Genomic DNA, 14155 nt, shown 5'->3' with positions numbered 1-14155 from the left:
TGTCTCTTCAGTTTGTTCATTTCTAGCATAGAAGAAACATTACTGACTTATGTGCATTAATCTTGTATCCCGAACTTTGCTAAATTTGTTTATTAGCTCTAGTAGGTGTATCGTTGATTTCTCAGGGTTTTTCTAGATATAAGATCATATCATCTGCAAACAATGACAGTTTACTTCTTCTTTCCAATTTGGATGCCTTGATTTCTTTGTCTTGCCGGATTGCCCCCTGGCTAGCACTTCCAGCACAATGTTGAATAAACAGTGGTGACAGCGGGCATCCTTGGTCTTGTTCCTGATCTTAGAGGGAAGGCTTTCAGTCTCTCACATTGAGTACTATGCTGGCTGTGGGTTTTTTCATATATGCTGCTTTATCATGTTGAGGAAGTTTCCTTCAATTCCTACCTTTTGAAGTTTTTATCAAAAACGGATGTTGGATTTTGTCAAATGCTTTTTCAGCATCTATTGAGATGATCAATTGATTTTTCCCTTCGAGTTTTAAGGTTGTAATAAATTGATTGTTTTTTTATGTTGAACCAGCCGCATGCCTGGAATGAACACTTGGTCATGGTGATGATTTTTTTATGTGTCTTTGGATCGATTTGCAAGTATTTTGTTGAGGATTTTGCATCTATATTCATTAGGGAAATTGGCCGGTAGTTTTCCTTTTGTAGCATCTTTGCCTGGTTTTTGGTTAGATGGATGTTAGCTCATAAAATGAGTTAGGTAGTGTTCCATTTTTTTCAATGTTTTGAAGAGTTTGAGTAAGTTGGTGTCAGTTTTCTGGAAGTTTGGTAGAATTCTCCTGTGAAGCCATCTGGCCTGGGCATTTTATTTGGGAAGATTTTTTGATGACTGATTGGATCTCTTTGATTGTGATGAGTTGGTTGAGGTCTTCTATTTCTTCTCTGGTATCTAGGTTGTTCATATGTTTCCAGGAAAATGTCCATTCTTCTACATTATCCAGTTGTGCCATACAGTTGTTCATAATATCCTCTTATAATTTTTTTAATTTCTTCAGAATCTCTCTCCAGGAACAAATAAGCCACTAACCAAACATTGCCTACAAACTGATAATGAGACAAAGTAAATGGCAGCTTAGCTCAGTACACAAATCTCTTAACGCCTTGATTCTTCCTCTGAGAAACTTATGTGATTTCTCTATCAAAAAATTAATGAGAAATGTCATTTCCTGACAAGGGAGTAGGTGTGTGTATGTCACATTAAGGGTTTCGTGGGATGAGTTAAACTTTACATGGAGTTTCTGTTTTCAGGCTGTGCCTAAAAAAATTGTGTGCTTAGATATGTGCGTTCTATTCATCTTTCTCACTGTGATATTCCTCGGTGACATCAGCAGGATTTTCTTTTTGTTGCATGGTGGGTGGGTTGGTTTGTTTTGGAAAAATTATGAATTTTAAATGTATGTATTCTTCCCTTTGACTTAGGAGCAAATTTTTTTTGTGCAGGCAGACAGGCATGTGTTGTGTTCAAAATAGCAGTGGTTAGAGACAACTACCTTGCTGTTCCAAAACAGTTTTCAACTTGGCCTCTGATCTCTGTCAGAGTCAGCTGCAGTTCATATGAACCCAATCAAATTGCTTGAATATAAGGCTGGGACTACAGGAACACAAGTTTGCTATTGCAATATTGGTCTGACCCATCATAAGAAAACCATATTCTGTATGCAAGTATGAATCTCAGTTCCAAAACTCAGATTTAAAAAAAAAGAAATCCATTTACTGTGTCTAAATCAGCTTAAATTGGACTCCAAATCCTCACTTACCTGCCAGGCTGATGACTGGCAAGAATCCAGCATCAGCACTGCACTGCCCAAGGCTGTACAAAATCCTGGAGTCTCTCCCACCAGGGAGTCATCAGGAGGCACTAGTGTTTGTCCGGTTATGCCGATTTGTCCACACATGTTACTGCTAGAATCCCATGAGCATAGCCTTGTGGCCCTTCAGTTCCCAAGACTGGCAAAGCTGGGGCCCCAAGGCCCAGTCCAGCCTCCTGGGTGCAACACCCACCCACTGACCTCAGAAGTCTTGCCACCTTCCTGGGCAGGGTTGGGGACAGGTGGTGGGTCCTGTGCTGCTTGCAAGACCCACTGACTTAAACCCTCTCAAGTCAGGTGCACTCTCACCTCTCTACCTTGGTGCTTCTCAGAGGCACTCCTCTGCCTCCTTCCACTCGGGGATTTCCAGTGTCATCTCTTCAACAGCTCAAGATTGTGGAAAACAAAATACAGAAAGGGAAGTGCTTGCAGACCACCTCTGCAGCCTGGACTAAACTTCTCCTGAGGTCCTGACTGCCTCCAGAGAAATAAATAAGGAGATTAATAGCTTAATAAATAAATTATCCTGCATGCTTTGAAAGATCCAAACATTGAAAATAGGTAAGTTAATGAGTATATATGCAGGAAATATCTTAGTTGCAGGAAATAGCAATTGGTAGCACTGGCTGACCCTGGGGCAGGGTACTGGAGAACAGAAGAATCAGGAGTGTGTGTGAGTCCTACTTTACAACGGGTATCATTTGTACTATTTGAATTTTCTTAACTTCATGTAAGTTAAGCATGTGCATGTAATGCTTTTGAAGAATATGAAGGCATTTCTTTGCATCTGAAAAGTAGACTAATATATTTATCACAATTTCATTATTAAAAAAGGTTATTTGCCTTATAGAAACATTCAGTGAAGAAATTTGTGTCACCAAAACCATTTAAGTTTCCCTCCCAATTTTTTATTTTGAAAATAATAAAATGAGATAATGTTGGTCTTTAAAACATTGTACATTCAAATTTGGATTTAATTGATTAAAACTTTATAACAGAGAAGGTTTATAGAAAGTAATTTATTGCACTAAGTACAGTATTCCTATGTAGGTTTAAGTGCTATCCTTACATTTTAAAAGCAAAACAAACTTATAGATTATTCAATAATCCAACAAGATTCAGGCATTGCAAAATTGTTTCATCCCTTTTATTATCTCAACACGGAAGAAACTTAAGCTATATTCAGACTGTGAAAAGACACATTTAGAAAAACTATTTTGAACTGCTGAAAATGGCACATGCTCTGCCAGAATGATGCCCATCACCCTTGGTGGGCTTGAAATATAGCAGCCAAAATTGCCTTCTGTTCTAAATGGCTGCACTCTGGAAAGAACAGGCCCACTGCAGAAACTCATGAAACAGCTTGTGATTTAAGATTGCTACACTCCAAATGAGCCATTTAGTTGCAACTTTCCCTGCTTTTCAAAAATCATTCTTTGGTTTTGGAAATAGTGTTAGCAGTATACAGCTTTTCTAAACAAGAAGCTGCTATGCTCCTCTGAGGAGTCCTTCCTTCCCAGGTCAGTTTTCTTTCAAGATTTTGAGGCCTTTTATTGAGGCATAGAAAATTTACCCCAAACTAAGTTGGTCTCCTCAGTGACCAACAGTCAGGCCCTTTTTTAGCTGGTGTCAGCAGGATACACATCAATCTAACAACCCATGGTGGTCAAAGAAGAATTTGCCAAATAATGGGACTTTTTAATTGTGGCCTCAAATTCTAAGAATTGCTGAGATTCAAGAGAGGGGAGATTGGAAAGAAAAAAAATCGCATTCAATCTCCCACTAATGCACAAATACTTATCACTATCCTTGAACAATGATAGAGCAAAAACTTAATTGCTTTGTGGTTAAGATTAGTTAAGTCCTCAATTACTAAAAATTTCATTATGCTGCGATTTAAAGAAACAACTTGAATCAAAAAATGTATGAGCTGAGAACTTGCTTTTAAAAAGAAAGTAAATCCAAGGATAAATCCTGAACTCTACAGTTTGACTAATTTCCTACATCCTCTGTGAAGTAGAGTTCAGAGGTCCTAAGGCAAAATTTGAAATCAAAGAAAAATTATATTCAGCCTATTCCAAATATAGAGAATAATATTTATACATTTTAGAACTATTTCAACAAGAGTTGAAATAGAAATGATTTTTATCTGTAAGTTTGAGTTAACCAGAAAATGCAATAAGCTTCATTTCCTTGTTTGCCTCAAAATTATAACTTCAATTTCACCCTGAATGCAATCCCAGTTTTTAGTAGTGGCTGCCTGGAGCACTAGGCTGAGAAAAATTTTAAGACCATCGTAGGCTCAGGGAATAGGATGTCATGATTGATTATCAGTGTTTGTGTTGAGCATGAGAGTGGGGAGACGCAGCACTATACGTCATCAATTTCTGTCAAGTCATGAAGAGAACTGAGGTCCTTGGACTAATAAATAAGGCATCGACTAGACAACAGTGGCTTCCTCATAATCATTTCCCACAAGTTTTTATGTCCATTGCAATTGTTCATCCTGGAATCTGATCTGTAGTCCCTCATTCCACCTAAATATCCTGCAGAGTTTAATATCAGAATCCCAACCCATCTCCAGATTCTACTTTTAGGATCTGTGAGAGAGCACAATAAATAGCATCTTCTTTGCTATACAGATCCCAAACAAATTGACAAGTCAGACAGGAATAGCAAGTGGAGGTCAAACGATCACCTTATTGATAAAGGCTAAGTTGGAAGATGTAGCTTAATGTAAAATCAAATAGACTTCCTAACCAAACCCCAGAATTAGGCAGACTTGGCACCCAGCCACAGCTAACAGTAGACCAGGGAAGGTCTGGACACTAAAGGGCTTGTCCAGGCAAGACTTGTGATATGATGGGTAGGTGAGGGATGGGGGAGGATAGTTCTCCCAAAAAGAGGAAGAGAAAAACCAAGCTGAACATACCTCCCAAATTTCTCAATCAGATAATTCACTCCTGCCCCTCTGGAAAAAGTTCTGTAGAAAGGAAAGATGGTGTCATTCCAATGGAGCACCTCTTAACCTAGAAGGTGACACCATGAATGGGGCAGAAGTATTTTCTCCCCAACAATACCAGTAATCCTATCTGCTTCACTTTCAAAATATAGTCCATATCCCTTCATTTTTTTTCTGTCTCCAGGTCTCACACCCTAGTTCAATGCACTGTCACCTGTCACCTAGGGCCTAGACAATAGCAGTGGTCTACTACCAGGTCTCCTCTTGTGACTCTTGTCCCCCTACAATCCATCCTCCACAGAACAGTCAGAAGAATCCTTACTTGATCAGAGCATATTGCACAACCCTCACCTGTACACAGGGTCTACATAATCCAGCTCACTGTCAACCCCTTTGACCTTTTCTCCCTCCTGTTTCTGCTTCACTCTCTACACTGCACTACACTGGCTTCCTTGCTGCTCTTTCAATCCTCCTTGATCCTGCCTTGATCCTTTTCGATTGTTGGTCCATTCTGCCCTTCTGTGAAAGCATTTTTAAAATATAATATGCAAACAACAGATAATAACTATAATTGTAATATGCCCTCTATGGTCATCATACTGCCTCCCTCCAAAAAGAAAATCCTAGCTATCCTTCACTTAATACAATGATAGAACTGGAACGAATGAGGTTGTAGTCCACACTTTGTAGATGTATGTAAACAGGAATCTGCTATAACAACTCAAGCTCAACGTCATGTTCTCTGTGCTGAGAATGGATTTAAAAGTTAATGCAAGTGGAACAACTGGTGCCAAACAGTAAGATAGCATTCAAAACTGAAAGAAACATATCAAAAGGACACAGGAGACAGCCTGAATGTATTCCCATTGGCAATATATGAGACAGTTTGGGCATCAAAATAAATACTGAGAGTAACAGAGTATAATACTTGGAATAAAAAGTGAGTCGATACAATTATAATAAGATAAAAATGGCTTTTCCTTACAGAAAAATAATAGAAAATTATCAAAACCACCATATAGATTCAGTCAAGAATCATAAACGAATGCCTAGTCATTAGGCGAAATAATTGGGTATCACCTAAAGGTACCTCTGCACTAATTATTTATTAATTCTAAAGAGAGAAAAGGTACCTTTCAGTGGAAAAATCTAGCAGACACGACCTTAACCAGGAGAATGAATTTCACATCTCTAATAGTTGTACAAACCCACAACCTGTGCCACCTGATATGATAGACTTTGAAGAACACAAGATGACCTATGTAGCGTTCTTGCCAAAAATATTTGCCCTAAATCTAATCATGAGGCAACAATCAAGCAAATCTAAATTGAGAAACATTCTGCAAAACGGAATTTGCTTGGCTGCTTCAAAAATGACATCATGGAAGACAAACAAAGCAAAACAATTAGGCTAGAAAATTCAGCTAGATTCAAAGAGAAATGACAACTAAATGCAATGAGAGAGCATTAATTGGATCTTGGATCCTAAATTAAAAAAAAAAAAAAAAACACCAAGGATATGGTACATTATGGGACAATTGGGGAAATTTGAATGTATGACCATATCAATTTAAGTTTCCTGGGTGATAATTTTCTTTTGGTTACTTAGGAAAATGTCTTTATTTTTAGAAATGCATGCAAAATACTCAGAGATAACTGTCATGAAGTCTATAACATACTCTTAAATGTTTGACTGAAAAATTGTATGTGTATATGTATACACATGTATATACATGCACATTATCTCTTGCAACAAATATATTTATTCACTGTACCCTTCTTGCAACCTTAAAATTGCTCTGAGGTTTTCTTTCTATTTTTTTAAATTCAACTACTTGCTTTTTGAAATCATCATTTTATCATGGACATTCTTCAAGGCTAATATATGTACATACATACATACATGTGTGTGTGTGTGTGTGTATGCATATATGTATGTATATATATATTTATATATATATAGTTGGTTTATTAAAAATAGCCATTAATCTATTATTGGATATTCAGTTCATTACTATTTTGCCACTACAAATATTGCTGAAAAAAATCTTAGTTCTATATCCTTATATACCAGTGTCTTTATTTGTGTTAGATTACCAGCAATGAGATGGTTATGGTCATTTCAGTGTTAATAGATAACCTCCAGAAGCTTGGAAAAAGATGCTAGCAATTCACATTCTTTTGAAAATACATTAAGGTTCTCCTTCCTCCAAACCTCAAAGCAGGTGCTTCAAGGTAGGCTTTTTTTCATTCTTGAGTGTTTTTATCTGATTTTTTTCCCCCATTGTCCTAGCATACATCTTCACGTGATTTATTAAAGAATAGTACTGGGGAGGGATTTTTTTTAAAACAACATCCCTGTCTGAGAAGATCTGTTCATTGCTTTCATTTGTGAATGTCGACATGAGTTTTCTTTTCTTTTAGGTTGTGTATGTGTGTGTGTGTTTAGATTTTTCAGTGAGTTTTTTTCAAACTGCAGGTTATAACCAACTAAATTTAATGGACTATGAATGCATTGTTTTAAAAACATCAAATAATATAAAAAGAATAGAAAATATTAGCCTGCACTGAATGTAGTAAGCATGATTATTGCATCATGAATATCTGAAGATCTGAGTGAGAGGAAGATACAAATTTTCTTACTGTATCTTTTATCTGTTCTTTAAAAAAAAACCCAATATAAATGGGTTACAAAATAGATGTATTGCTAACGATGAGTTGAGGTAAAAAATAAAAAACAAGACATTTATTCTATAGACCTTAATCATGCCTCCACTCCCAATGTAAACATATTTTTAAAATTATAAAATAAATATATACACATGGTATTAAAACAAACAAACAAAAAAAAAAACAGGAAAAAGGGTATAAAAAGAAAAGTAAAATATCTCTCTTGCTCCATACCTTCAGTTTCCCTTTCCAAAGAGGTGTACATGTGTGTGAGCACTGTTGCAGAAATTTTAACATTTTTCCTTTGGAAATTCCATCATAGTGTGTCTGAATGTGGTCTTTTCATTTCCTTTGCTGGAAACTCAGAACATACTCTCAGTTTCCAACTGAGTTCTTTCTTTATACCAGAAATATTTTCTTCTGCCCTTTCTTTTATTACTATTTTTGCAGCATTGATTCTTTTCTTTTAATTGATTTATTTTAAAATTTATTTTAAACAAATACACCCCCATCTCCCCAGTAACCTCTAATCTGCTTTCTATCTCTGCAAATTTGCTACTTCTAGTCATCTCTTATAAATGATATCATACAATTTTTGTCCTTATGTGTCTTGCTCATTTCACCAAGCCTGATGTTTTCAAGGTTCTTCCATGTTGCAGCATGCCTCAAAACTTCATTTTTTCTTACGGCCAAATAATATTCCATTGTGTGTTTGTACCACATTTTGTTTATCCATTTTTGTTGCTGCTGATGGACATTTGCATTGTTTCCAGCTTTTGGTGATGTGACTAATGCTGTTATAAACCATGGCATACAAGTATCCGTTTGTGACCTTCTTTTTCACTCTCTGGGTATATACCCAGAGCGGGATTGGCAAGTCATCTGGTAATTCTATATTTAACTTTTTGAGGAAACACCATACTGCTTTCCACAGTGGCTTCACCATTTTACTTTCCCACCGGCAATGCCCTAGAGTTCCAATTTCTCCACATCCTCTCCAACACTTATTTCCCATTTTTAAAAGAATTGCCATTTTTGTGGCTATTACTTTAATATACTTTTATTTACCTTAATATACAACAACAGTCCTCCCTATGCCAGATTAAAAAATAATCAGGACACTGCTAGCCAGCTAGGCCTCTTTGGTATCCTTTCTGATCTAACTTTCATAGGTAAAGTCACCCTGGCCCAAATTCTTGAAAAAAAAAAAGTGAAAGAAAGAAATGAAGGAAGGAAGGAAGGAGGGAAGAAGAAAAGGGAGGGAGGGAGGGAACGAAGGAAAGAAAGAAGGGAGGAGAGAGGGAGGGAGAGAGAAAGAAATACATATATATGTCATATGTATCTAATATATGTATTTATCTATATGTCTAATATATCTATATGACTAATATATATATCACAGCTGAACTAAAGCAAGCTAACATAGGCCTGTGTTAACTGTCCAGAGGTGGCCAGGAAGTCTGCTGCATGGGTAGCAAATTCTCTTCCACTGAATGTCAGAGACTCTGACGTCTCCTTGAGAAGGCTAACCTTTGCCTTATCACCTCTGGGCTTTAATCACAGCAAGATGACCCACAACAAGGGTATAAAATCTGCATCATTTTACTTTGAATCCGTATCTAATTGTTTTGACGAACTGAGGCCATCTGTTCAACTGCATTGATGTATACCCTCCGAGAGCCACAATCTAAAGAATGAAAATCAGTGAATTGACTGCCATGTACCTATGCCAGTCAAGTCCTAAAAACTGATCCCTTGCACTAGGCAGTGAAAGAAAGCTCTCATTCACTCTGAATATGTCATGTAGGTCCCAGTTCATAAGAACCCTTTAGCCCCTGTATGTAGAATCTTTTTAGTAACTGAGCTATATCAGTTAAAAATTTGGGCAAGCTTTTTAAAATAAATTTTCAGACTGTTAACTTACTTGAAAAAATAACTATTTTTAATTTAGTGCTTACTGTAATCAGGCACAGAGCAAAGCACTTCATGTAGATTATCATCTCTAATCCAGGTAATAACCTTTTTTTTTTCCAGAGGTGAAAATATTTGAAGAGGTTAGTAATTTGTCCAAGATTACACAGCTTATAACTAGCAGAGCTGGGTTTTGTCTGCCTTACTCCAAAGCCCTTACTCTTAAAACACTTCTGTAACTGCTGATTACAGCAGTTTTTACTTGTAATTGTAGTTGCTTTTTAAGCTTATTTCTTTTACTTGTCATTTTAGTTGTTATCTTATGTTAACTGAGAGATTTATAACATTTCTGTAACCAGATGCTTTCCATGCCCCTCACAATCGATTTAGCTTATTGCCATTCCTTTACTTATCATGATTGCTATTTGTATTAACTGATAATTATGCTGTCACATACTTCTCTTACTTGCTATTTCCTGCCGTTATTATAGTCTTCTGTATTAGCCAAATGATTTACAACTGTGCTGTAACCAGATGCTTCCCTCTTCCTCCTTTACAGCTAGACAATGTTTATCCCAGTTAGTTCAGAGGCTTGATAGGCCAAACTGCTATCCTTAATTTGAATGTTTATTAGCCAATCACAATGTGCCAGTATCTCTAACCCCACCTCCTTTTGTTTAATCTAATAAGAACTCTAAGCACTTCCAATTCAAAGAGACAGATCTGAGCGGTGGCTCCTGTCTCCATGCCGGTCGACCTTGCATTAAAGCTCTTTCTTTTCTCAAAATCCTGATGTCATGTCATGGCATTGACTTCTGTGCATGTTGGGCACTGCATCCTTGCTCGGTAACACTTTGATACTTTAATACCAAATCAACTGTGAACATGTAATATTTTATAAAGAATAGTGTATTTACCAGAAGAAAAACAAAAACAGAAAGCCAAAACTTTCAAAGGTTACATTGACTTCATTTTTTAGTAGTTTATGAGGACATGCAGATATTTCTTTAAGAAGGTGAATATTGGTCCTGAATTAGGAGTTTCTTTTTGTTTGTTTGTTGGAATCTAAGCTGGCTTGTGTGCTTAACCTCTACATTATATCTTTTTTTTTTTTAGTTTTGGTAATGAATGGTGGCAATGGTAGCACAACGTTATGAATGTAATTACAGATGTTGAATTACATATTTGAATGTGGTTGAAATGAGAAATGTTAAGTTGTAAGTCTGGTACTAGAATAAATTTTTAAAAAAATTCATGGTACTGTACCACACAAACAGTGAACCCTAAGAAACATGGACTATAGTTAATGGTACAATTATAAAACTTTGCTTTCATCAATTATAACAAATGTACACACCAGTGCAAAGTGTTTGTAACGGATAGTGTATGGGAAACCTGTATTTATGCATGATTGTTCTGTAAACCCACAACTTCTCTAAAAAAAATCTAAAGAGAAGTTATGATGATCACATCGAGTTTGGAGAATAAATACATACTATTAGTAAGAACAGTTAGAATTCTATTTAAAAATCTATTAACAATGTAAAGCTTTTACTTATATTGATTCCACCTTAGCTCCCTGCATAGAAATCATTTGTAGTTTTTCTTAAAGTATCATGAAAAGAGGCATAAAAAGGTTTTGCTATATTGTGTCACTGTTTATTCAGCTTTTCCCCTTGTTATTAGGTGTCAGAAATTATTCTACAGCTTCTGGGCATAGTTCTCTTAGAGATAATAAGCAGGCATTCCAGTGATTTGCCCAAAGGTGAATATTAATCAAGTCCTCCTACCTCTTTCTTTCCTTGCTTGAGAAGTAAATGTAAAGCAAAGGCTGTTATGGCATGTAAATGAGTTCTGCACATATGCTAATTAGACTGGGCCCCTGGAGCTGTTGGTTGTTAAAGGAAAAAAAATGATAGGTCACAGAATTAAGTCAAGTCATTTCAAAGCTGATTTCTAGAGGCCTTGTTCTAGGAGGGCCTAAGAAACAAGCTCTGTGTCACGAAGAAAGCCATGAAGATCTCCAGGTGAAATGAGAAGGGAAGAGAGTAAGGAGGGGGGGAGTGTAGTTGTTCCTGGGCCTGCTTTTTTCTTCTCCAGTTTTTCTAATAGTTTCTTCTAGTCTTCTCTGCCCTTGATAATCCTGTCCACTCCCAAAGCTTTAATTATCAAGGGAAAATTACTAATAAGAATGTGAAGTAGAAGAAGAAAATAAATGATTTCCTTTTCCAATTAATTATAACTTCTTAACATTTTTTGTGGCTATGGACCCCTTTGGCAATCTAATGAAGCCTATGGACCCCTCTTCTGAATAATGTTTTTAAATACAAAGTTAAAATACATAGAATTATAAAAGAAACCAATAATACTAAAATAAAGTTATCAAAATGTTTAAAAAACAAATTTGTGATATAGTAATGTATATTCTGTGCTATTCATGAGCTAACAAGATCTAGCGGCAGGTTTAAATACTGCCACAATTTCAAAGTAGTGATGAATACTTGCATATATTGGCAATAACTATACATGGTATGAAAACATCTGTGATTCTAAATGGTAACAAAATCACAGGTTCTGCTAATATTCCTATAGTTTGCCGCCTATGTTCATAACTGAAGGGAATGTTAAATTTCAGCTAGGGTTAGGGAAAATAAAGATATAAGGTCTATGTTCATTGATCCATCTGAATTCCACCCCTGGATCTAGGGTTAAGAACACCGGCCTAAAGATTTCCAAAAGAAATTGAGAATCCTACCTCATTTCTATGAGTCACAGAAGCCACAGGGAATGGGAGGAAAAAAGAGACAATCTGGAGCATTCTACAATTATATGATCATTCCCCATCCTTCATTTCCTATTTTTGGTTTACCTGGGCTTTTTGAGTCTTCTTTTGTCTTTCTCAGCATGCCTTTTATATTGAGGTGAAATTAAAACTGAATTTTCTAATTGTTATTAGCAGCTGTTATGTTTTTGGTTTTCTTTGGGGGGGGGCAGATCCCTTTTTGTTTGATTGGTTTTAAACATGTTCATTTGTTGTGCGGGAGGCTGAGACCGCTAATTGTCTGGGGTCATTTATTCATGCTATGTCTAATTTTCATTAACATAGATCATTGGACTTTGTAGATACAATTAAAATATCCAACTTTCATATCTGTCACATTGCCTTCAAAGGTTTTGACAGGCAGATAAAATATACACTCTCTACACCTTTTCAACCCTCTCTTCCCTTGGTGTCCTGAACACTGCATTCTCTTGGGACTTTTCTTGCTTTCCGGCCTCTATTTTGGTCCCTTTTGACTCTTCTCATCTATTCACACTCTCTACCAATCAGGGAAATATAGGCATTTGCACACATTAGGATTTGGGCCAGTTTTCTCTTGATTATTTTTTTCCCTTGATAAGCTATCCCAATCCCCCATTTACTACCTTTCCTGTGTTCCTTGTCAGTTTTATTGGACCCAACACCTTCCCAGTTGTTCAGATTTTAATGGAACTCAGCTGATATCCTTTAGACACTTACTGTGAGCTAAACAGTATATTAGGTGCTGGGGATACACTACTGAACCAGTGAGGTCCTTCATACATCCTACAATTGATCAAGGAAAGTCAGCCTTGAAAAAGTAATTTCAAGGGTGTTTAGTAAGATGAAAGGGGAGGTACAAGCTGCTGTGAGAGTTGATAATAAGAGGATCTAACCTAATTTGGGGGCATTGGGAAGCCTATCAGAAGAAGTGATGTTTTAATTGAGACTTTGAAGTTTTAGGGGATAGCTCAATGACACTGGAGTTGGAAAATGCACATGAAATACCAAAATCTAGAAAGAATAGTGAGGAAAGAGAAAAATGTGTCTAACTATCTTCAAAGATTCATTTCTGGTCCCACCGCCATCAATTTCAGATGCCTCCAACCAGAATTTATTTCTTTTTCCTGCCCATGTTCCAATAGTATTTTAGATGATGCATTATCCATCTAATTAGAACTTCTTACTTCTGTTTGGCCGTTTCTCAGAGTCTACCGCCTATTTGAATCATTATTTATGAATAGGCTCTCCCACTAGATTATAAATTCCTAAGATTTGTGATATTCATTTCTGTATTGCATATAGTGATTTGCTTGTACTGTTTTATAAGAGCTCATTGAAAGTTAAATACGGCTGCAGGTGGTGGGAGATGATTGGATCCCCAAATTGTGAGTCTAGGTGTCACATATCTAGACCCCATTCTGGGTATGATATTCTGGGTTTATCAAATAAGCAAGAACATTTTTGTTGTTGTTTCCAAAACTGGCTAACTGGAAAAAAGCCTCATTAAGAGCAACAGTTAACAGTTTTATTGAGAAGTACTGGATTTCATACTGAAAACTGAAATTCATTCAATCAGTTTTAATAAGTATATATTTATTGAGCCCTAATTATGCAATGGGGATGCATCTATGAATAAAACATCCCTGCTCTGAAAACACTCACAGATATTACCAAAAGAGTTTGGGGTTTTCCCATCAGGAATTGCAGGAGAATATACATTTATTAAACTGGAAAAACCTGCTCATACCTTAATGAAAAGGCATGTATCGCCTGGATAACTCAGAAGTGAAAACAACACAGCCTTATCTGTAACATCAAGGAGAGCCAGACACAGTGTATATGTTCCCAACATATTAAAAATGAGAACAAATTTATTAGAATTTTGCTGATTTTATTCCATTTGTTGTTTTATTATTATTATTATTTTACAAATTCCTCTTCTTGGACTTTAATAAAGCCCTGCAGTAGGCAGGTTTTT

The 14155-nt window shown here is 36.3% G+C and overlaps 1 protein-coding gene across 3 annotated transcripts in view; it reads left to right on the top strand.

The window, feature by feature from the left end:
• PLD5 (phospholipase D family member 5) overlaps positions 1 to 14155 on the top strand; it is a 415628-nt gene that overhangs the window by 216869 nt on the left and 184604 nt on the right. The window lies entirely within an intron of this gene.

This window comes from Choloepus didactylus, chromosome 2 (assembly GCF_015220235.1).
Source record: "Choloepus didactylus isolate mChoDid1 chromosome 2, mChoDid1.pri, whole genome shotgun sequence".
Classification (NCBI taxonomy): Eukaryota; Metazoa; Chordata; class Mammalia; order Pilosa; family Megalonychidae; genus Choloepus; species Choloepus didactylus.
Note: the sequence above shows the minus strand (reverse complement) of the source record. Positions and strands in the feature narration are given on the sequence as shown.